The sequence below is a fragment of the Enhydra lutris genome, unplaced genomic scaffold (genome assembly GCF_002288905.1).
Source record: "Enhydra lutris kenyoni isolate GAN:26980312 unplaced genomic scaffold, ASM228890v2 scaffoldscaffold65, whole genome shotgun sequence".
Lineage (NCBI taxonomy): Eukaryota > Metazoa > Chordata > Mammalia > Carnivora > Mustelidae > Enhydra > Enhydra lutris.
Window position 1 is genome coordinate 7,314,206 of NW_019154149.1, and position 25,775 is coordinate 7,339,980.

Consider the following 25,775-nt stretch of genomic DNA (forward strand, 5'->3'; position numbering starts at 1 on the left):
CCTGGCCTCCGGAGTTGGTCTTAACTAACATTTATTAAACCTGCTCTAGCAGGTGGGTTTCACTAGTTTTGTTTGTTTGATGTAATCCTCACCGTAGTCTTGGAAAGAGTAAATACAGGAGAATAATTCAAAACTCAGGGAAGGGAACTCACATCTATTGAGTGCCTGTTGTATGTACCGGGCACTCTTCTATGCACTTTAGACCGTGGAACAGCACTATAATGTAGATACGATTATCATTTCCATTTTACAGATGAGGTAACAGAGGCTTTGAGAGGAACTCATTGTCAGCTCACGCTCTCTCTCCCTCTCTCTCTCTCTCCCTGTGTGTGTGTGTGTGTGTGTGTTGTATCCTGCAACAACATATTCCCAATACAAATACTCCCAGGATTCATCATACAGCAGTTAAAAGGAGAAATGATCTTCGAGCCATCGAGCATCCACCAAGGGCAGACAGTTGGAACTGGTGGTGGTCCCAGGAAGCCCAGTGACAGTGCCTGCTGTAGCTCTGAAGCAGGGAAAGCAGCATGAGATTGGCACCGTGTCAAGGGGTGAGGGAAGGGAGGACAGAACCAGAGCCCTAACTAGCATTTTTGGCGCCCAGGGCAAGCAGCGTGAAACTTGCCTTGTCTTCAATGGAAGCTGCTCTTGGAAGGGGGAGGGGCAGCCCTGTGCACAAAAGGTCCCCTGGCTGGTGCGCTCCCAGCCCTTGACCTCGGGCCTCTCGCTCCATCCATCTCTGCAACTGCCAAGGGGGCTGGCCTGGGGCCAGGGTGAGGATTCCAGCAGAGACCAGAGAGGTGGTGGGAGAAAAATGCGGTGCCCTCTAAATTTCTGTGCCCCAGTGACCCCACCCTAGCCAGACCTCTGGAAAGAACAGAACAGAATGTTGATCTGAGAAGGGAGGTGAGGGAAGTCACAGAGGGACTGACTGGAAGAATAGGGAGAGGTCAGGGGGCCATCAGTCACAGCAGTGGGGTTGAACAAGTTTGCCAAAAGATGGAAAGTTTTGGTAACTGGAAGGCATTTCAGAGTTCAAGATCTCAGAGGTGAAGCAGGGAATTCCAAGTGATAGCAGTAGCTGGTGAAGTAGACGGGAGGCCCAAATCACAGGGCCGAAGAGGTCAATGAAGTGGGAGGGCTAATATTTAATTCTGCAAGCTTTTATTGAGCACCTACTATGTGCAAGGCTCTGCACCAGGCACTTGGGGTACCGTGGTGAACAAGACACAGTTCTCACCCTTCTTCAAATGTGGGGGACAAGCAGGGAGATGAGTGAAAGACAAGCAGACAAATACAATATAAGGTAGAGAGCCTCTGGGACCTCCCCAGATGCTCCAGAGGACACAGCTCTTCTGCTTGAGGAACTTTCAGTTTACGGAGATCTACTCTGCTTCTAAGAAGAACAATGAACTTAATTTAAGGAAAGAAGTACAAGCAAGTACGTTTGTAACATGGAAGAAGAAAGATTTTTTTCTGATCTCTGAGGGAGGGGGTAGGAAAAGAAAAATCAAGAAGGCTTTCATGAAGGCATGGCATATGACAACGAGCAGGGTTTTAAAAGAGGTGGGAATGAGGCGAGAATTTTCGGCTGGAAGAACGTGAGTGCACGTGGAAGCAGAAAAGCACACACAGATTTGAAGAATGGGGAGTAACTGGGCATGTTTAGAAGTGAAGCTACCAATGGTGTTAGCAATGGTGAGAAGGTGAGTTGGGGAAGTGGTTTAGAAGGTATTTCCTGATGCAGGGTCTGGGTAACGGCAATGAGAGAAGAGAGGCAGAGAGATCTGTTTAGAAGCTATTACAGAGGGACACCTGGGTGGCTGGTTAAGTGACTGATCACTTGAGTCACGATCTCACAGTCCTGGGTTTGAGCCCCACATCGGGATCCACACTCAGCACAGAGTCTCCTTGAGGTTCTACCCTTCCCTCCCCCTTCTCCTGTTTGCACTCTATTTCTCTCTCTAAATAAGTAAAATCTTTAAAAAGAAAAAAAAAAACAGAAGCTATTACAGAGGTTCAAGTGCAAGCCGAGGTCCAGATGTAAAACATCTGGAATGGAAAGGGATGGGGAATGATGGATACAAGAGGCACTTGAGATGGGGCTCACAGGACTTATCAAAGAAATAAATGTGGGAGGAATGAGAGAAGACATATCTATGCCAGACCCTTCTTTCCAACTCAGAATTCCTTCTTATTGATTTCTGAGCTAAAATGGAAGCCACCTTCCTCATTTAAATACACAAGAAACCACAAACTTAAGGAGATGCAATGACATTAAAAACCAGCCACATGGGGTGCCTGGGTGGCTCAGTGGGTTGGGGCCTCTGCCTTTGGCTCAGGTCATGGTCTCAGGGTCCTGGGATCGAGCCCCGCGTCAGGCTCTCTGCTCAGTGGGGAGCCTGCTTCCTCCTCTCTCTCTGTTTCTCTGCCTGCCTCTCTGCCTGATTGTGGTCTCTGTCTGTCAGGTGAATGAATAAAATCTTAAAAAACAAAACAAAACAAAACAAAACCAAAAAACAAAACCAGCCACATACCCCAACCATCTGCCATGGTCCTGGCAAAAATGTCCTTAACAAAGCATGGGTAGGTTCTGAAGCAGTGCAGCTGGGCCAGGAAAAAGAAGTTGTTTGTAAGTAATAATAATTTTTATTTATTTATTTATTTATTTATTTATTTATTTATTTTAAAGATTTTATTTATTTATTTGACAGAGAGAAATCACAAGTAAGCAGAGAGGCAGGCAGAGAGAGAGGAGGAAGCAGGCTCCCTGCTGAGTAGAAAGCCCGATGTGGGGCTCGAATCCAGGACCTGGGATCATGACCTGAGCCGAAGGCAGCGGCTTAACCCACTGAGCCACCTAGGCGCCCTAATAATAATTTTTAAAATAATGAAATATAAAGAAAACGTGGTAAACATACACACAATGGAATATTATTCAGCCATAAAAAATAAGGAAGCCTTGCCATTTGTGACAACATGGATGGACCTGGTGAAATAAATCAGACAAAGAAGACAAACACTACACCCCACTGAACCCAGACACAGAGAACAGACTGGTGGTGTGAAATGGGTGACAGGGATTCAAAGGTCCTAACTTCCAGTTATAAGAGAAACAAATTACAGGGAGCCTGGGTGGCTCAGTCGGTTAAGTGTCCAACTCTTGATTTTGGCTCAGGTCATCATCTCAGGGTAGTGAGATGGAGCCTGAAGTCAGGCTTCGTGCTGGGCATGAAGCCTGCTGAAGATTTTCCTTCTCCCTCTGCCCCTCCCCCACCTCAAAAAATAAATAAATAAATTTTTTAAAAAATGAGTCATGGGGATGACTTAGTACAGCATGGTGATTATAGTTAATATTGTATTGTATATTTGAAAGTTAAAATTATAATTGCATGTGGTGATGGATGTTAACTACTTATCATGGTGATCATTTTGCATTCATTATATACAAATACCACATCATTAAGTTGTACACTTGAAACTGACATGTCGTATGTCAATTATATCACAATACAAAAAGATAAAAAATAATAATACTTAACATTTCTTGAGCTTGTTCTTTGTGCTAACTCCCAGAGAGGTGTTTTATATGTGATATTTCACTTAATCCCTCTATCTCAGGAAAACTTCCTCCATAAGGTTTAGTCCACACAGGGTTGAGATCACACAGCTAGTGAGTGACTACTGGAGATTTGAACTCAGGGTGATCTGCCATGCCATCAACACTGCTTTGGAAACAAGCCCACTGAACTATGGGGTCAGAAACGAGGAACTATATCCAAAGCAGAAGAGGGCAAGCAGCCCTCTCTTTGAGTTAGCCAGAGTTTTGTTTTCTTTTGTTACACACCTGTTCCTTGTAAAATTTGGAGCCATAATTACCAGCGGGCAGGCACCAAATCAACCCAGAATCTGTTAGAAATAGCAAAGCTTGGGCGCCTGGATGGCTCAGTTGGTTGGGCTCAGGTCATGATTCTGGAGTCCTGGGATCGAGTCCCGCATCGGGCTCCCTGCTCAGCAGGGAGTCTGCTTCTCCCACTGATCTCTCTCCTCTCATGCTCTCTATCAAATAAATAAATAAAATCTTTAAAAAAAAAGAAAGAAATAGCAAAGCTTAAAGTACTCAGACGCGAAGTAAATATACAAAAAGCAAGAGCTATCTTATCTATCAGCAATATCCTATTAGAAAATAATAAAAAAACAAAACAATAAAAACAAATCCTGTTCCCAGCAGCAGCCATAAATGTAAAACTAAGAACAATCTTACTAAGAAATGTGTGTATGGGATGGCCTATATGAAAAAGTTATAAACAGGGGTGCCTGGGTGGCTCAGTGGGTTAAAGTCTCTGCCTTCAGCTCAGGTCATGATCTCAGGGTCCTGGGATCGAGCCCCGCATTGGGCTCTTTGCTCAGCGGGAGCCTGTTTTCCCCTCTCTCTCTGCCTGCCTCTCTGCTTTCTTGTGATCTCTATCAAATAAATAAATAAAATCTTAAAAAAAATAAAAAGTTATAAATAAACAATAAAGTATAGAACTGTAAAATAGACCATAAGTGCTAAAACCACGCAAAGCGATCTTAATAATCAATGGGGGAAATTACAATTGTTCTATAACATTGAAACATTTTTTTTAAAAGATTTTATTTATTTATTTATTTGACAGAGAGAGAGATTGCAGGTAGGCAGAGAGAGAGAGAGGAGGAAGCAGGCTCCCTGCGGAGCAGAGAGCCAGATGCAGGGCTCGATCCCAGGACCCTGGGATCATGACCTGAGCCGAAGGCAGAGGCTTTAACCCACTGAGCCACCCAGGCGCCCCTCTTTAAACATTTTTATCAAAACACAAAAAATTCTCTTACTATCCATTCTGCTATAAATTTATAAGGCAATGGAAAAAATTTAGTTACTATTTTTTTTAGTACACTCATTTATACATTAGACACATTGAGAATTTAAAGTGTTGCATTATTTTGTAAAAAAAAAAAGCTAACTAGGGTTACTTTTAATAGTGCTTGTCTTCTCCTCTTATAATTTACTAGCAAGCTATATTTTCTACACCTTAACAAACTGTCAAACTCCTTTTAAAGTTTTGGATCAATGTTCTGTATTTTACCCTTTGCATTTCAGTGTGCTTGGAAGTTCAAGGTGTAGGTGGTTGCCGGTGCCACTGTCTCTAACATCTTCATCCTTTTTGTCATGACAACTTTTAAACACCATTTACGTCATTAGTTTCACCCTCACTAAATTCCTAGGGCTGCATTTCTAGGATCTCTCGAATTCCCAAGTTTAGCTATTTCTTCTATAACCTCATTTATGTTCTAATCTATGTCCCACTTCCAGCAATATCACTTTTTGTTTCTTGGATGCACTTTTATCTTTGTGTGCTCTTTCGATTATCCATTTTTGTAAAATAGTACATGAGTTTATCACTGAGAGACAAAGAGACAACACAACCGAAAGAAATGATATGATTACTCACTAATCACACTGTGCTTTTGTTATTTATGTAGGGAATTTGCGGACTAAGTTTGTACTTTATGCAATTACTCAGTTGTATACCATGATGACTGAAATTCAACTTTGGTGTCGGTGGACTGGTGTTATTTAATTAAATCATGGTAAGTGAAAATTGTGAATATCAGAATCATGCGAAGAGAGGGCTGTCTGTACTTCACACAAGGGTCCCAATCTACTTTAATAAATGGAGAGATACCATACTTAGTTTTTACTTAGCGCTTACTACATGTCATGTGCTATTCTAAGTTCCTGTTTACACAGATGTTAATTTACTTAACCTGTATACAAACCCTACAACTAAGTACTAGTAGTATTCTCATTTTTTAGATAAAGAAACTGAAGGGCAGGGGTGCCTCAGTGGCTCAGTCAGTTAAGCGTCCCACTCTTGATTTCGGCTCAGGTCGTGATCTTGGGGTTGTGAGATCAAGCCTTGCATCAGGCTCTGCGCTAGGCATGGAGCCTGCTTAAGATTCTCTCTCTCCTTCTCTCTCTGCCCCTCCACCTTACCCAACCCCCCAAAATAAACCAGGGCACAGAAAGATTAAATAACTTTCTAAAAGTTCCACAGCTAGGGAATAGCAACTCCAGAATTTGAACTCAAGTAGTCTGACTCCTATTGCTAAACACTTTACCAATACCCTGTGCTGCCCCATGTACTGCCCCAAGATGCTGATTTTTCCCATAAGTTATATGGGTAAGTTATAAGTTTAATGCTATTCCCATAACCATTCCAGCAGGATTTTTATAAGGAAAACTTGAAAGGTTCTAAGTTCATTTAGAAAACAATAGTTTAGAGAAAACTAGTAATTATCTTACATTAAAACACAATTTAAATCTTTAGTAATTAAGACAATGCAGTACCAGAACTAGAGTTGAAAGACAGATCAAAGGAATGCATGGTGGCCCAGAAAAAGACTGTCATATCTTTAAATGTTTTTTAGCATAAGAGTAAGTTGTATCCCAAATCAGAAAGAAAATGAAATATAACGTACAAATGGTGTTCACTGAATTGGTTAACTAGGATAAAATAAAATTGGATCACTTCTTTATATTTCATATAAAAATAAATTTCAGGTAGTTTAGAGAGTTAGTGGAGAAAATGAGACCATAAATGCATAGATAAAAATAAAAGTGAATACGGGGCGCCTGGGTGGCTCAGTGGGTTAAAGCCCCTGCCTTCAGCTTGGGTCGTGGTCCCAGGGTCCTGGGATTGAGCCCCACATCGGGCTCTCAGCTCAGCGGGGAGCCTGCTTCCTCCTCTCTCTTTCTCCTTGTAATCTCTGTCAAATAAATAAAATCTTAAAAAAAAATCTACAGAATCCATCAGCTTTAAAAAAAAATAAAAGTGAATACTTTAAATAACTTGGGGCTAGAGAGGACTTTTTTTAAAAAGATTTTATTTATTTGAAAGAGAGAGAGAGCGCGCACAAGCAGGAGAGAAGGAGAAGCAGACTCCCTGCTGAGCAAGGAGCCTGACACAGGGCTCCATCCCAGGACGCTGGGATCATGACCTGAGCCCAAGGCAGACACCCAACCGACTGAGCCACTGAGGCACCCCAAGAGGACTTTCTTAATATAAAAGAAATAGGAAAAAAAAAAGAAAAACACAATATAGTCAACCATATTCAAATTGAAAACTTCTGTAGATCAAACAGGCAATGAGCAAAATTCAAAGACCAACCAAAAACTGATATTTTTGCTTTGGAACAATATAACAGTGTTGCTGGTATTCTGATTATGTAAAGAGCTTGTAGAAGGAAGTAGGGAAAACCTGTGGCCTAATAGGAAAAAAAAAAACACAAAAGACCAAAAGTAGATGGTATGCAAATGAAATATAAAAATCTAATCAAGTGTCCACAATAGCCAAACTATGGAAAGAACCTAGATGTCCATCAACAGATGAATGGATAAAGAAGATGTGGTATATATACACAATGGAATACTATGCAGCCATCAAAAGAAATGAAATCTTGCCATTTGCAACGACGTGGATAGAACTAGAGGGTATCATGCTTAGCGAAATAAGTCAATCGGAGAAAGACAACTATCATATGATCTCCCTGATATGAGGGAGAGGAGATGCAACATGGGGGGTTAAGGGGGTAGAAGAAGAGTAAATGAAACAAGATGGGATTGGGAGGGAGACAAACCATAAGTGACTCTTTTTTTTTTTTTTAAGATTTTATTTATTTATTTGACAGAGATCACAAGTAGACAGAGAGGCAGGCAGAGAGAGAGAGACAGAGGAGGAAGCAGGCTCCCTGCCGAGCAGAGAGCCCGATGTGGGGCTCGATCACAGGACCCTGGGATCATGACCTGAGCTGAAGGCAGAGGCTTTAACCCACTGAGCCACCCAGGTGCCCCCCATAAGTGACTCTTAATCTCACAAAACAAACTGAGGGTTGATGGGGGGAGGGGGGTTGGGAGAGGGGGGGTGGGGTTATGGACATTGGGGAGGGTATGTGCTATGGTGAGTGCTGTGAAGTGTGTAAACCTGGCGATTCACAGACCTGTACCCCTGGGGATAAAAATATATGTTTATAAAAAATAAAATTAAAAAAAATCTAATCAAGATATGTAAAAGTTAAATTCTCTATGTAATAGTTTAAATACAGATTAAAATAACATATGTTTTGGGCCTAGTAATTAGAAAGATGTTTTTGTATGTATTTTCTTGTAACATCCACATTTGGTGAGGGTGGGATGAAAGAGTGACCCTTAATACTCCTGCTGGAAGTATACATTAATACACCTTTTCTGGAGCACCTGGGTGGCTCAGTGGTTAAAGCCTCTGCCTTCGGCTCAGGTCATGATCCCAGAGTCCTGGGATCGAGTCCCGCATCGGGCTCTCTGCTCGGCAGGGAGCCTGCCTCCTCCTCTCTCTCTCTCTCTCTCTCTGCCTGCCTCTCTGCCTACTTGTGATCTGTCTGTGAAATAAACAAAAATCTTTAAAAAAATACACCTTTTCTGGAATGCAATCTATTGAATTTCTTTTTAATTCACAATTTTGCTTGGTCATCTATCTTCTGGGAGTCCTTCCTAAGAATACTGGTGTTATCTGTAATATTGACAAACTGGGCATGGGACTACTCACTAAGACAAAAATAGTTAAACAAAATGTGCCACAGTCTTTCAATTTTGCAACTAATCATAGTGCTGTTTTCAAAGAATATGTATGGGAACGAGGAATGCTTAAATACATTGGGCAAGAATTAAGGCGAGGGGATTCCAAATCATACACTATGATCCCAAATTTGTAAGATAAAAGTAAACCTTTGTATAGAAAAAATATATGGAACTATAACCAAATGTTATCCCTGGGTGATGAAGGGACTACAGGTTATTTCCATCTTCTTTCCAACTTCCTGCATTTTCCAGTTTCTCTAAAACAGACATGTATTGTGTTTATAATTAAACATTGTTTAAATGTTTTTCTCTGCATCCACCCATCCATCCACCCACTCACTCATCCTTTTTTTTTTTAAAGATTTTATTTATTTATTTGACAGACAGAAATCACAAGTAGGCAGAGAGGCAGGCAGAGAGAGAGGAAGGGAAGTAGGCTCCCTGCTGAGCAGAGAGCCCAATGAGGGCTGGCCCCGATCCCAGGATCCTGGGATCATGACCTGAGCCGAAGGCAGAGGCTTTAACCCACTGAGCCACCCAGGCGCCCTTTTTTTTTTTTTTTTAATAAATTTTATTTATTTAAAGATCTTACTTATTTGATAGACAGAGATCACAAGTAGGCAGAGAAGCAGGCAGAGAGGGGAGGAACCAGGCTCGATCCCAGGACACTGGGATCATGACCTGAAGCCAAAGGCAGAGGCTTTAACCCACAGAGCCACCCAGGTGCCCCCCCCACTCACTCATCCTTTTCCTCTTCTTCAACTCTTAAAGAAAACCTGTATTTCTTCCCCTGTCCTAGGCTTGCTTCCCTTGTTGTCAAGGGACATCGTTCAATTGGTTAATTATATCCCTTTTAAAGCTCTGTCTCTCCCTTCACTTGGGCTTCTCTCAACCCTTACACAGGATCACATCCCTACTACCCCAAACCGCTCTCACTTAATCTTACTCTCTTTCTGCCACCACCTTTCTCCATGAACACCTTGTTAGTATATTCTACATTTAAACCATCATGATCTGGCTTTCAAGTTGATTACCGGCATGTTTTTCCGAAATCTCCACTTGTCATTGCCTACTCCGAGTACTTCCCACCTGTCCTGAGCATCTCCCCCCCGTAGGCAGCATTGGCCAGTGTTGATCAAGCTCTTGCACAAAACCGTGGCTTTGGTGGCAGACACTGCCCCTTTCGACTTCCAGCTTCACTGTCCCACCTCTCCCAACACCTTTTTCCTTCCTCCGCCCATCCCTACATGATGTGATATTAACAGTCTCTGCCTCTCCTCTTTCCTTCTCTCTCTAGACTCTTGGCAATTCAGACTTCTATTTTCACCTTTTGCAGGCTTTACCTCTCTCCTATGTTCAAGTCTCGCATTTCCAAGTCCCTCCTCAACCAGTACCGCCCTCATGCCTGGCATGCATAGCCAACTCCACTTGTGGACAGTCAAGAATCTCTCACCTCCCCAAACCTACTCTTCTTCCAGGCTTGTCTGTTTCTATAAATGGTACCACCTAAGTTCCTCTTCAAAATATTCACATGGCTTTGAGAAACAGACTGTTCTTTCCACACCCACTGCCAAAGCCTCGGCTCAGGCTCCTGTCTTTTTTTTTTTTTCCCCCTGCAGAGATGAAGAAGGCTCTATCCTGCATCTTTGTATTGGATTTTTTTTTTTTTTTTTTTGGTGCAATGAACCTCCTTCCAGGCTGTAGGAAGTATGAATGGGAAGTTTCCCATTAACCCACTACATGCACCTTACCGGAAATGCAGCATATATATCTTATAACTCTTCCAGGATATATTTTCTTACTTTGTTTTATTTAAAGGACAAGCAAGCCCATACAGTTTCCAGAAGCCTACCACTGAGATGGAATTTGAGGAAACAGAGTGTTAGGGGTCCGAGCAATCTTGGCACAGAGACAGAGAGGAACAACCCTCAGATCAATTCCACATTTTATGACATGACCCAGAGAAGGGTCATATGTGTGACATGGGGGAGCTTCCATTTTAGCTAGCAATTCTTGCTAACTAGTAGTGAAGCTTTGAAAAGCATTATTTAAGTGCATGCATGCACCCTCCCCATGTTCACGGTCTCGGGCAAAACCATGGTCTTCACACTCTAATGAAGGTTCCACCTCACAGCAACTGGAATTTTCTTCCTCAGCAAGAGAGCTTGCCTTGCACACACGTTGACAGCTGCAGTCATCAGCAATAGACCTAACAATGATGGCCTTCTCTGGGGCTGCACAGAAAAGAGGTTGCATAACAGACTCCTAGACTTTTCTTAAGGAAGAAAAATGGGGTCACCTGGGTGGCTCAGTGCGCTAAGCCTCTGCCTTCAGCTCAGGTCATGATCCCAGGGTCCTGGGATTGAGCCCTGCATCGGGCTCCCTGCTCGGCAAAGAGCCTGCTTCCCCCTCTCTCTGTGCCTGCCTCTCTGCCTGCTTGTGATCTCTCTCTGTCAAATAAATAAATAAAATATTTTTTTAAAAAAAGAAGAAGAAAAATACACACATACATAGAGGTTTTCTTTGGTGCAATCTCCATATTTTCCCCTCTGTACATGGCTCACCCCTCCACCCTCATCATTTACTCCCCCTTCTCCCTCCCAACTCTAGCCTCTAACCTACGGTAACAATTCACTATGTGTATTCTCATATTTTTCTTCCTGGCCAAATAATCACATACAAATTACACACACACCTTAAAACACATATTTCAGGGGTGCCTGGGTGGTTCGGTGGGTTAAAGCCTCTGCCTTCGGCTCGGGTCATGTTCCCAGGGTCCTGGGATCGAGCCCCACATCGGACTCTCTGATCAGCAGGGAGCCTGCTTCCCCCTCTCTCTCTGCCTGCCTCTCTGCCTACTTGTGATCTCTATCAAATAAATAAATAAAATCTTTAAAATTTTTTTAAATTAAAAAACATATTTCATAAAAATGAGATATTTAACACTTTTCTGCATCTTATTTTCACACATACTGGTAGAGTTCTATTTCATTATTGTTGATGTCTGCATAATATTCCACTGCACTGATGTATAGTTGAGCCTTGAACAACATGGGTTTGAACTGCACAGGTCCGCTAACATATAACTTTTTTGGATAAATACAGTATTGTATTGTAAAGGTTGTAAAGGTTTCTTTTTCTCTTCCTTGTGATATTTTTAAATAACATTTTCTCCAGGTTACACTATTTTAAGAATACAGTATATGATACACATAGCATACAAAAATATGTGTTAAAATAAATAAAATTAAAAAGGGGGCAACTGGGGCACCTGGGTGGCTCAGTGGGTTAAGCCTCTGCCTTCAGCTCAGATCATGATCCCAGGGTCCTGGAATCGAGGCCTGCATCAGGCTCTCTGCTCAGCAGGGAGCCTGCTTCCCCCTCTCTCTGCCTGCCTCTCTGCCTACTTGTGATCTCCCTGTCAAATAAATAAATAAAATTTTTTAAAAGGGGGGGGCAACTGGGTAGCTCAGTCATTAAGCATCTGCCTTCGGCTCAGGTCATGATCCCGGGGTCCTGGGATTGAGCTCCACATCAGGCTCCCTGCTCGGCGGGAAGCCTGCTTTCCCTCTCCCACTGCCCCTGCTTGTGTTCCTGCTCTCGCCGTCTGTCTCTCTCTCTCTCTCTCTGTCAAATAAATAAATAAACAAATAGAGTGTTAATTGGCTGCTTATGTTATTAGTAAGGCTTCCAGTCAACAGTAGGCTGTTAGTAGTTAAGTTTGGGGGGGATTTAAAAGTTACGTGTGGATTTTTGACAGCTTGGAGGGGGTTGGTGCCCCAAACCCCATGTAGTTCAAGGGTCAGCTGTATTACTCATTTATTCGAGCATTCTCTTTGTTTTCATTTTGGAGGGGGGATGGGGTGTGTGTGTCCACAATGTTGCAATAAACATGCTTGTGTATAGAAATTTGCTTGTTGTGCCTTTATTTCCAGGGGACATATTCTCAGGACCAGGATTGCCTACATAACGTATATCCCAGGATCTTTCAACATCCACTCAGGAAGAAGCAGTATCACTTTTAAAAATTTTCCTCTGTCTGATGGATGCAATGTGATATCCCATTATTACTTTAGTCTGAGTCTCCTTGACCACTAGCAAACTTGAGCATCTATCTGGTCATAAGTGTGCTTAGCCTTTTGGATTACCATCCTCCGAATGTGTCTCTTCACATCCTCTGCTGATTTTTAAAAAAAATATTTTATTTATTTATTTATTTGAGAGAGAGTGAGAGAGCAAAGGGGGGGGGGGGGGGGGGGGGGGCAGAAGGAGAGGGCACAGCAGACTCTCCGTGAGCAGGGAGCCCAACGTGGGACTCGATCCCAGGATCCTGGGATCATGACCTGAGCCAAAGGCAGACATTTAACTGATTGAGCTACCCAGGCACCCCTCTTTGCTGATTTTTACTTTGGGGCTGTTCGTCCCCTTCTATTTAATTTGCAAGACCTTTCTGTATACTGTAGATGCACCTTCTGTCTGTCCTTTGCATTACAAATAATGTTATAAATCTATCATTCGTCTGCGGACGTTGTTGACAGTTTCTTTTGCCATACAGTTTTAAATTCATACAATATCTACTAGATCCACCTTTTCTTTTCTAGCTTCTGAGTACTCAGTCTTGCCCCCCGTTTTGTCCATGTAGTCTCCAGGAATTTCCTGCAATATTTTCATTAGTTTATATTTCAGTCTTCATCTACGATTTATTTTAATATATGATGAAAGATAGTGTCCGTGCAATGTTATTTTTCCTCTAGAAAGATGTCAGATGTATTATTGTTGATTAAATCACCTTTTTCCTCAATAAATTAAAATGTCATTTTGTAGAACCAGATATCCAGACACATTATAAAGCCACTGAAATCTAATTAAATCAATATACTATTAGCATTGGACCAGACAAATTAGATAAATGGTACAGAAAAGAGAATCGTATACTCGCTGCGTTGAAAGATTCAATTTTCAGAAGAGTCCTCTCTCTCCTTTGAGTCCCCAAAGAAGAACATGGGGAACCTCAAAGGGATAGTATAAGGATAAAGGAAACAAGGCACGGGAAGTGCTTAGCACAGTACGTGGCACACTGCACGCCTGTAAGAGGTAAGCCTGCTGTGTTGTCCAATGTCTTGACACCTGTTCTGTCTTGAGCGCACTCTGTCTGCCTTCGGCAACTCCTTTGAGCTCCTGGAGGGCAGTCACTGTGTCTCAGCTCCCTCAGGACCTAGAATGCCCCTAAGGAATCAACCAGAATTTATCCCCGTAGAAAACAGCCATGTGCTTTGGCAGTTGTCACTTTACCTCCTTTGCAGAATCTGGGCTGACAGAGTCCTCTGTCTTCCGGGACCGACGCCTACCGCTGGCTGCGAGGAGCTGCTCCGGTGGGTCTCTTCTCTACCAGGACGTGCTCATAGTCAGTTGCAGCTCTTATCAGTGGTCTACACTGGCCAATTCCATGGATACATTTGCCTCTGCTTTGTCTTGCTAATGCTTAGCAGTCCTTGGCACAGTATATACACAGTCAATTATTCTGGGTAACTTTTTCTTTATTTTTATAAAATCCACCGCCTAGTGGGATAGGAATGTATATTTTTATGAGTTATTTTAGAATTACTTTAAAATAGCTTAGGACTTTTAATCATTTATTTTGTCACAAAAATTTGAAAAGTATTTATTTTATGCCACCTGCTGAAGAAAAAAGACAAAAGAGAACCCCTGTATAAATTAGTTGAAAAAGATTCTTCTTACAAGGAAAAGTAAAATTTTGATTAATTAACATGAACCCTACTAACTAAGCTGTCAGTGAATCAAGTGCTATTCTAAGCTTTGGAGGTGAGGGGAAAGTAGAAAACAGCAGTATCAAACAGCTGAAGATGACATCAAGAATTCCTTTAAAGAACAGGGATTCTAAGATATAATATAGGACTCCCAGTTAAATCTGAGATACACAATGCAATTTTTCAGTATATAAGTATGTCTGAAATGCTGCACAGAACAATACCTATACTAAACAATTATTTATTTCTCTAAAATTCACATTTAACTAAGTGCTCTGTATTTTTATTTGCCAAGTCTGTCAACCCTAATAAAAATCTGTTTTATGGGACACTTGGGGAATCATAACTGTTTCATCGTGGTGTGTCCCAAGTTAACACTCTGAGGACTTCCTGTATACACAGTTGGTAGTCGATAAATGTTTGTTGAACTGATTACATAATGGTGATCACTGATAGTTACTTCTTGGTCACTGAGTTGTTTAATGGCATGAAAAAGAACTGATGTAAACTTCGAAAGAATTCTGATAATAAGGTAGCCACAAAAGAGAGTTTCTGATTAACTCTGTATTAACCAAATAGAAAAAGCTCCCCCATTTGGGAGAGCATGTCATGGTGCTGCTGAAAGGCACTTAAAATTTATCCTGGCTTATATATGTGAGGTTTCTAACTTTTTGGCTTAGGGCTTGAATATCACAACTTCTCTGTGTGTGTGTGTGGGGGGGTGGTTAGAAGCAGGGGGCAGGAGAGGCAAGACAAGAAATGTAAGGCCAATGAATGGAAAACAAAACACTTGAAAACTTTTCTTCCTGCTACATTTCATGGAGAGTTAATGGCTTTTTTAAAGTACTTTCAAAATCAGAATTAGCCAGCGCAGAGTAGCGGGCACAAATATGGCTTCTAGTGTTCTCTTAATGACGGGATCAAACGAAGAAGCTCTTCTACATGCTCTTTATGAAAGAGCAGGAGAACCGATGTGATGTTTAGTTTCTCGGAGGAAACTGAAAAAAAAAATAATCCCATATTACCACAATACAGCATGAGTTCAATGCAAATGGAAAAGACTGGTGGCTTATTAATAGGCTCTCCCTGTAGCAAGCTGGCCTTCCCGGCTTCAGTTTGAAATTGATTATTTTAATACAGAATTCCTGAATGAAAGAGGTTCTTGGCCTTTTCCTGGGCTGTTGAATAATGTATGTGGGAGAAAGCAAATAGCAGCAGAGGGTCTCAGCTGCGGGAACAATGGCGCACACCCAGAGCTGAGGGGGCAGGTTAGTTTATCATCGCCTTGTCAATCCTCCTAGCCTGGGAATCGCGGGGCAGCCTGGAAAGCAGCAGCTGCCCGACGTGTGGTGAACTGACCGGGGCACTTTAAAGAGACGACTCCATTTACCCATCTGAAAACAAGATATTGATTTTCCTCCAGCTCCGGAGAGAAAAGAGCCGTCCTGAAAATATATGGGGACCACCATTTATCCAGGCTCCTCCCCCAACAATCACACCACCCCAACTGTTTTCTTGGCTTCCTCTCCACAAAGTTCCATTTTTTCCTTCTTCACCTGGGGTGAGAAGAAAGCAACCCCCCCTTCCTCCCTTCTGTGAATACATTGCTCAAAGTATTTTTAAGCTGAAACTGGAAAAGTACGTAATGACTGGCATCTGGGGATATAGTTTATGAATTAGAAATCAATTTTTTCCATCCACATGGAAATAACATATTACAGGAAACTTCAGGCTGGCACTTTACAGCTCTCATCTCAAGCTGTGTGCAACTTCAGTCATTAAGACAAAAATTGTAACTCCTCAGATGTCCTTATGGTGAAATTTTTCCTTCATACATAAAAGCCTAAAAGATCTTAGGACCCAGATCAGATGGGGGGGGTGGATAGGAAGCTACTTTTTTCATAGTAAGCATCCGTAAATACTCCGTACACCTGCAGGAGTTTAAAAGCAATGTGCTAAGAGCATGGGGAGAAATGAGGCAGCCAGAAGACCAAGTTCCCGGGAGGTGACTTGAACTACTCCACGTGCTTCAAAAGACTAGAACTGTGTTACCTGAGGTCAACCCCAATTTCTTTAGTGGCTCTTATCTTCACGGGTTCAAAACTCCTACTGTGCTGACAAGACTATGGGTGATGGGACGCATCTTTCCCTAGACAGGGAAAAGGCATGGGTAAGTGAGAGATGACCCTCCCGTCCTCACCAAGATTTAGCCAGAGATTAAGTGGGGACTCCCAATCCTGGATTTTTTTTTTTTTTCTGAAAAATTCCCTGTCTCGACCATCACCGTGGGAAGTCTCACAGAAATTAGGGAACACCAAGAAAAAGGATTAGGGAGATAGAAGAAAAGGAAAGAGGTAAAACAACTCTGAAAAAGCAAATAGGGAAAACTCAGTCCTAATTGCTGCAAAGGTAGGTCAGCGACGGCAAGTGCTGGCTTTAACCCAGGGTGTTCACCCCACCAGGATCCAGAGAGGCAAGCTGGAACTTGTGAGCCGCCCCAGTTGTGGAGCTCTCTGTTATGCTAAACAAGCACCGGAGGTGGACTGGCCCAACCATCTGCTAGAGACATGCATAAATCGAGGGAAGGTAGAGCAGTACAGCATGTGTATAAGCAAAAGCATGTCATTAAAAAGCAGCAGAAAGCAACCAGAGAACAGAACGCAGTGGGCAGAGATTAGTGTTCCAATTATTATTAATGTTAATAACCACATGCGGGGAACTTCGGGTCTTCTTTATTATTCATCAGAGACGACGCCTCCAACAGTGTGGGGACAGGGAGGGCTAGCGTGGCCACTGGAATTTTTATCATTTATTTGATTGCATGACACCATCCCCACCTGAACATGACCGGGATGGCACAGAGTCCTTGTCCTCTCAAGCGTGGGCTTTTGCCAGCATTAACATTAACCTTTTTTTAATAATGTAGAAACACAGAAATAGAGAAGAAAAAAATCCACACAGACACAATCCCTGTTAACATTGTCATCTATGTTTTTCTGCTGTTCTTTTGCGGATTCTCTTTCCTGCCTTTACTATTTGTACGTGTCACTGTCCTTTCCACTTAACGTATGGGCAGCTTCCGATTACTGGGTGGTCTTTGCAATTTGTTCATTTGAATAGCACATATGTATTTGAGAAGTCTGAGGACACTTTAAAATTAATTTTATGTTTTATGATGACCTACTATGCCTTGACTATTTAGGGACATCCTTATTTCGAAGGCAGGACAGGGAGGTAGGAGGAACTAGCAGAATGGGGAAGGGAATCACTAGCCCAAAGGAAGAGAGCATGTGCCAGAGTCGAGCCATTCTAAGGGCCAGTCTATATCTGGGGCTTCCAACTGGCCACTCATTTTAATCCTAGCTGTGCTTTGTCTGGACCATAGAGATTTCTTTTAATGTTGCTTTTGAATGACTCTAGATATGGCACATACACTCTAATTTGCCACAAGCCCCACCAGTCTTTATTGCATTGTACTCCTCTGTTTCCTTGCATTTCTATCTCTGCCTGGCACCTGTAGGCATTCACAATTAGAATCCCTGCTGTGATTCTAAGATATCCTGGAATACCTCACTTCCTCACGGAATCCTCTAAACCAGTGGTTCTTAACCATGGGTGATTTTTTCCTCCCAAGGGACATTGGACAATGTCTAGAGATAATTTTTTAATTGTCATAACTGTAAAGGGGGTTGTTGCACGATTGGCATCTAGTAAGTTGAAGCCAGAGATGCTATAAAACATCCTGCAATGCACAGGGAAGTCCACAGGAAAGTCCCCCACAACAATTACCCCGCCCAACAGGCCAAGAATACTGAGATTGAGAAACTGCTCTAAACCGGGGCTGGGCCTTCCACCGTCGGTCCCTTGAAAAATGCAGATTCTATTGCTTTCCATGCATGAGCTCACTGCACCTCCCAACAATCCTATGAGACAGAGGAAGAAACCAAGGCCCAGAGACATTAAATGACCAGCTCCAAGTCACCCATCTAATGAGTAGTAAAACTGGAACTTGGAAACTTGCGTTACTGACTCCGGAGATCAAGCTCTTAGCCCAGAGGAGGGCTCAATGTTTACTGAAAATGCACCCCGAGCTAGAACACTACATTAAGTGTTTTTACCCAAACTATGCCCCTTAATTGTCACAAAATCCCATGGAGTATATATTATCAACCCCATCAAACAGGTGAGGAACCTGAGAATTAGAGAAGCATCAGGATTAGACCTTTATCACCATCGGTTGGACTTCCTAAGTCTACAGATAGTCAAAGCGTGAAACTTCAGTCCCTCATGCTGTCACACCAGAGGTGGGGACATGGAATTGATCAAGCACTGACCTTACACCAGAAAACCTACTTCGAAGTTCTGGCTGTGCCACAGTCTTAAAGGCTGCCGGACCTCAGTCAAGTCCCTGGAACCAGGGGCCCTACACAAGGCTCAAGGGAAGAAAGCCAGAGCATGGCCCTTGGTTTCCTGTAGTTAGTTTCAATATATTTAGAGGAAGTCCCTCTGCCTGACAGAGCAATGAGGAAATCTGGCCAGTCTAGTAAAAACACTTTCAATCAAAGGGGATGAACCGGAAATATTGAGCGGCTCTATCTCAAAAGGCAGCCATGAGCCCTTAATGGCTTCCAAAATAGAAATAGGCACATTAATCCTCTCCCGATTCTTCCTCAATTATCACATCTTGTTACCTTAATTTGAGCATCTTTCAAAGTCAACTCCTTCTACTAACAATGCCTAACAAAGTCCTGGTTTTTTTAAAACATAAACTGTTGATGATATCTATGTAATCTTATAGTAATACTATCTGGGGGCTTGGGGACATTTTTTCTTGTCCAGTAATGAGAATATCCTCTGGGTCTTTTTACCTACTCTAGCAAGGCCTCTTCAGTCAGTTCGGGCTAATGATAAACTGAATTATAATGAGGTGTCTTTTAGATGAATCAACAGAGTCATTTGTTAGTTTATCATAGCAACTGCCCAAAACTCAAATTTGCAAAGATGAAATATCACTGAAAGGAAAGTATCATGATCTAATATCGAAACCATGAAGTAACTTTACCTAGTAGTTTTCACAATTTCAGTTTCTGGTATGGCCATGTTTGCCTTGAAATTTTAAATTATCCTCCAGTGCCTCAGGGCAACTTGGTACACAACTTGGGAACCACAGGTATACAGTGAAATTTACACGTGTCTTCACATTCAGGCTCTGATGTCCTTATTCTTGTCTCCCATGGGTACATAGTATTAATGTTTCTTGTGTATAATTCCAAAAATTTCTCTGCATAATCAAATGGAAACACAATATACCTAGTGATCTGATCTGTGTTTTTTTTTTTTGCTTCAAAAATCTTGAAGATCATTTCTTAGCAGTACATTTAATTCCTTGTCTTTTTTAATAGTTGCAAGGTAAATGGTAATTTATACAACAAAATTTCTATTGATGTTCTTTCGTTGTTTAGCATGAATAGCAGCATTGTAATGAATATCCTTCTACATTCATCTTTATCCACTTGCAGGATAAATTCTAGAAACAGAATTTCTGTTTAAAATGTCAATTTTAAAATTTTGAGAGATATTAAATTTGTTGTAATTAATTTCAATTAAGAGATACAAACACACCCTTAAAAAAGTTAGGAAAGAGAGAGGAAACCTCCAGCTGACATATTAAGAAAGGAGACAGGTTGGCCTAGGGCAGAGAGGCTACTTAAACAGGAATAGAAAAGACAGATATCGGGGACTAGCAAACAACGTGTCCATGTCAGAGGTTTTTTAACCTCGGGGGTTTTGTGGATAGAATGCAGGGTGCCTGTGTAATTTAGGAGAGGAAAAAATCTAAATCCTTATTTTCACTAACCTCTAAATACAATTTAACATTTCTTTCAAGTATGAATGGAGGCAATAATCCACAGTAGTATTAACACTACTTGTAAATCTGTCACCAAAAGCAATCACACATAGTTTCATTTCACATTACTATTGTTGCAGATACCTTGAAATATATTTTATGTTCATTTTTATATTTTTTAAAAGATTTATTTACTTGAGAGAGAGAGAGAGAGAGCAGGGGAGGGGTAGAGGGAAAGGGAGAGAGAATTTCAAGCAGACTGCATGCTGAGCATAGAGCCCGACACAGGGCTCCATCTAATGACCCTGAGATCATGACCTGAGAGTCGGTCACTCAACCAACTTAGCCACCCAGGTGCCCTGCCCATCAGTTCTTTTAAATAATGGCAAATATTAGACCCACTGAGAGATCTTGTTTTTTAATTCATTAATAAAGAAGTGCACATAATATCATATCCGAAACTTGTTTTTAAAATGTTATGGTAATGTCTGGGTGGCTCAGTCGTTAAGCATCTGCCTTCTGCTCAGGTCATGATCCCAGGGTCCTCAGAGGGAAGCCTGCTTCTCCCTCTCCCACTCCCCCTGCTTGTGTTCCCCTTCTCACCGTCCCTCTGTCAAATAAATAAATAAATAAAATCTCTTATACAAAATAAAGTAAAACGTTATGATAACTGTATTCCAATATAATGTGTGATCCTATACATTTTATTTTATGCCATCATATTAGTTATCTGTCACTGCATAACAAAGGACCACAAACTTAGTGGTTTCAAATGACAGGCATTTATGATCTCACAGTTTCTGTAGGTCAAGGGTCATGCCACAGCTTTGCCAGGTCCTCTGCTTCAGGGTCTCACAAAGACTACCATCGAGGTGAGGGCTAGGGCTATGGTTACATCTTGAGGCTGGGCTGGGGACTCATCTGTAAGTTCACATGTTTGTTGACTAAATTCAGTTCTCTGTTGCCCTTTGGACCAAGGGTCTCAGTTTTTTGTTGCTTTATCCCTGTCACTCAGAGCCGCCCTCAGTCCCTTGAGGATAACTGACAACCATAGCCTCTTCCACAGAGTGACTGACAACGTAGCTACTCGGTCAAGTCAGCAAGGGAGAGAACCTGCTAATATAACAGAGGCTTAAATCTGTGTAAGATTTCCAGAGTGGTAGAGGGAGGAGTGCAGTACACGGACTCCCTAATAAACAATGATGGAGGTGGGGAAAAAAACTGTAAAAAATCATCGAATTGTCCTAAGGGCATAGAACAGAGACAAACACATTTACAAAAATCTACTAAATCATGGTACGTGACTTTGTGGCATTTGAATCATCCCCTGCTCTGCCCTTTCTCCTCCACCAGCTCCATTTTGGAAGAAATTACTCTGAGAGCGCTATTCCTGGCAGGTGCACTCAGGAAAATAGGAGCGGCTCTCCCCTCAGCTTTCAGTCTAAGGCCATGGAGTGAGTCTCTCTAGTAAGGGCAGGCCCCAGCTCCTTGTTACAGAAGATATTTTAGGCAAGCACAGCAGAGAAGTCTACAGTCCCTTCCTGCACCCAGCCAGCACTTGTACGGCAGAAGCTCTATCCCAGGCACAGCAGGACCAATTATACTAGACCCTGATCTCCCCCACCCCAGTTCCCTGGCAGCGTGTAGGTTCTATGTCGGGAGGAGAACCAAGACGTCTGCTACACTAGGGAACACTTTGCAACTCGGTCTATGAGGCCAATACTACACAGCTAGAAGAGCCATTAAAGAAAATTCTATCTGTGTGGTACATTTGTTACATTTGAGAAACCGATATTGATACTTAATGATTAAGGAAAGTCATTAGTTTACATTAGGGTTCCCTTTGGTGTTGCACACTTCCATGCATTCTGACAAAAGCTTAATGTCAGGTATCTACCATTATAGTATCGTCCAGAATCATTTTACCATCCTAAAAATCCCCTATGCTCTACCTGTTCATTCTTCCCTCCTCCTGAGCCCACTGATCTTCTTCCTGTCTCTGCAGCTAGCATATTGCTAAGTGAAAGAAGCCAGTCTGAAAAAGCTGTAGGGCTCCAGCTATATGACATCTGTCAATTAAAGCTCAATAAAGCTGGAATAAATAATTTAAAAAGACTTATTCAATCAGATTCTCAAGAATGGGGCCAAAGAATCCACATTTTTAATAGCCTCATTGTGTGAGTCTTAGGCATATTCACACAGGAACTAGCAGTATATGAGCTCTAGCTCTGGCAACTGACGGATTTGAAATCTGGCTCTGAAACTTTCTAGCTGAGTAACGGTGGACAGGTTACTTAAACCCCCCACCCAAGCGTTCATGCTCTCAGGTGTAAAATGGGAATATCAATACTCCTACCTCACAGACTGGTTTTGATGATTAAATGAGCTATTATATATAAAGCCCTTATCACCATGCCTGGCACTCAGTAAATTGTGGCTATTATCTATAAAGCACAAGTACTGCATCTAGTTTTCCTTTATTTGGCTCCTATAGGTCCCAATAAATGTTGGCTATTATTATCACAGATTTATAAGAGCCACTGTGAGGCAGTGTGATATATGGTAAAATGAACACAGGAGCTGGAGTTAGATCTGGCTTCAAATTTCAGTTCCTCCTTTCCAGGTTATGCTCATGAACAAGGCACAATCGGCAAGCCTCAGTTTCCTCATCTGTAAGATGGGAATGAAAATGGTACCCATGCCCCAGAGTGGTGAGAAACAAATGAGATAATACATATAAAGGACATGGCAGGGGCACCTGCCCCTGGGTGGTTCAGTGGGTTAAGCCTCTGCCTTCGGCTCTGGTCATGATCTCAGGGTCCTGGGATCAAGCCCCGCATTGGGCTCTCTGCTCAGCAGGGAGCCTGCTTCCCCCTCTCTCTCTGCCTGCCTCTCTGCCTACTTGTGATCTCTCTCTGTGTCAAATAAATATATAAAACCTTAAAAAAAAAGGACATGGCATCCAGTAAACACCCACTCCCCCTGATCCTTCCCTGTAATAATCAAAATGATCGCCTGCCTAGGAATGTTATAAATACAGCCTGTGAAAAATTCTGCTATAAGTCTAGTTTAATCATTTCTACCCATTTCAGATCAATATTTTGCCATTTATAATTTCCTGTGTGGAAACATGGATCTTTTTACTGTATGGTCCTTTCTAACCATGATTCCTGTGTTTGCAAATCTCACCATGAACCTGCTTAGATTATCACTGTGTCTCTCTTTTTCTAATTCATAAAAGCTAAATATGTTTCTACACCAGAGCTTCAGAAGGATCCAGGGTTCCATGAAACAATGACAGCAGATATGTCTACATTGTTAATAAACCAGAAGCTCTAAAGAGATCACATCAGTGTTTAGGAAGTCACTCTTCTACCTTCTCTTTCACACATTCAGTCAACAGTAAAATGCATTTTGGACATCTCTGATGCTTCAAAAATTGCCAGTTACCAAAGAACATGGCCTTCCCTGACAAGGCAGGCTTAGGTAACATAATCCTTCGACCAGTTCCTCTCAGTCTGGGCAGCAAGATGTTTATGTGAGAGAAACGAGGATGATTGCAAGGCTCAGACATACTTTGGTCCAGACTGTCAAGGTACTGAATGTGTGGGTAGAAGAACAATTATCTCTAGACATTTAGTTTGCCAAGACTAGGGTTCAGTAATGAATTCTTCAGAAAGTGATGCTGGTCAATTAGCATCTACCTAAGGGAGGAGGGGAGATGTGTATTCAAGTCCCCAGAACACAAAGCAATGTCTAGTTAAATGCTACTCGGGTAGTAGAGACCTTACATCTTATGGGAGCTGTGAGGGTTAAGAGGAAGAATGACAGGAGCTGAGAAGCATGTCAGACTCCCCAGGAGCAGATGTATTTTGAAAAAACATTTAAGATACTTATATGTCCTGTAATACAAATTAAAATCAAATAAAGATCCACAAGACATTCTTGGCTGGGGCCAATATGTGGATAATAGCGTAAGAAAGTATGACTGGGGTCATGAGTTGAAAAAGTCCTAGAAGCCCTGGCAGAGAAGCTAAGCATACAGGCTCGGGACCTGGTAGTCATTCCATGTAGTCAACAGATATTTTTGAGCATGTAGTATATGCCAGTCACTGTTCTTGGCCCTAAAGAGACAGCAGTGAGCAAGGTAGCTGACACCTACCTTGGGCAAGATAGTTAACCTCTCTACATCTCAGTATTCTCATTCCTAAATCAGGAAAAATATTCATTATTCCTCTCTCATAGGACTGCTGTGAGGATTAAAGGAGGGCAAAGCATATAAGGTGTTTTGCATTGTCTGCTGCAGAGCAGACACCTAATAAATGAAATAATTAGCCTGCTGGGGGGATAAGTGGGTTGTCAGCTCGGCTCTGAAAAATGTATAGGGTTTTGATAGGCAGAGACAAAAAGAAGACGTTCAAGTAGAGAGTACAGCATTAATTAATTAAGTCACTCATGCAAAGAAACTTTCTGAGTGTCTATGATATTGGCATTCATAGGCATATTTCACTTACATGAATTCAGCAATACACAGTAGGAGAAGAGCTGTTTAAATAGTATGGGCAAATCCTCCCACCATTACACTCAATTAATATATACCCCGGATCAAGTGTGCGATAAGAGGCATGAATCTGTTCTTCAGACCCCTAGTGCAAACAGCTTGCTTTGCTGAGTGTCATCGTTTTGTTTAAAGATATATGTTTTTTTCATATAGTGTGGCCAACTAGTTAGACTGAGAATCAAAAAGAACAACCCAGCAATTTGTATCCACACTGAAAAAAAAACAACAAAACTGGCCATGATGGATTTTCTGAGAGAAGGATGCCATTCTCCATTGTGGCACCTCCCTGAGGTATCATCAAAAGTAATTCTGACTATGTGATTTTCATTTTACATACTGACTCTGAGACCCATCCCATGTGTAAGGAGTGACTTGTGTGCTAGGCATCGTGCTGGATGCTGGAGCTAGGGTGGTAAATAAAACAGCCATAGCCTCTAGCAAGATACTTACAAAAGAAAAGGTTGCTAAGCTTGAGGTAGGGATGGACAATGAGCAGGCACTTTTGCGTGGCTTACAGGATCCAATTACAGAAAAGTCAGGAGAAATACCGGAAAAGGTAGCTTGGTGTTAGGTGGCTGAAGATGTCAAATATAAAACTAAATGGTTTTGGAGCTCTTGATGTTATTCCTGCTTCAAGTGGATTGAGACATGTTCAAAGCAGTAATTAAGTAGCAGAAGCTGGAGCTTATGACAGCTCTCAAGACAAAAGAAATTTTTTTTTCCTCCCAAGACATCACTAGCGATGACTGATTTCATCTAAATAAATAAATTAAAGGTATAGCTGAAAACCTGTCTCCCACTGTACACAAAAATTAACTCTAAATGGACCAGTGACATAAATATACAAGCTAAAACCATAAAACGCTAAGAAGAAAACAAGTATACATTTCATGACCTTGTATTTGGCAGTAGATTTGGACACATGACACTGAAAGCACGAGCAACAAAAGAAAAAAAATAGAT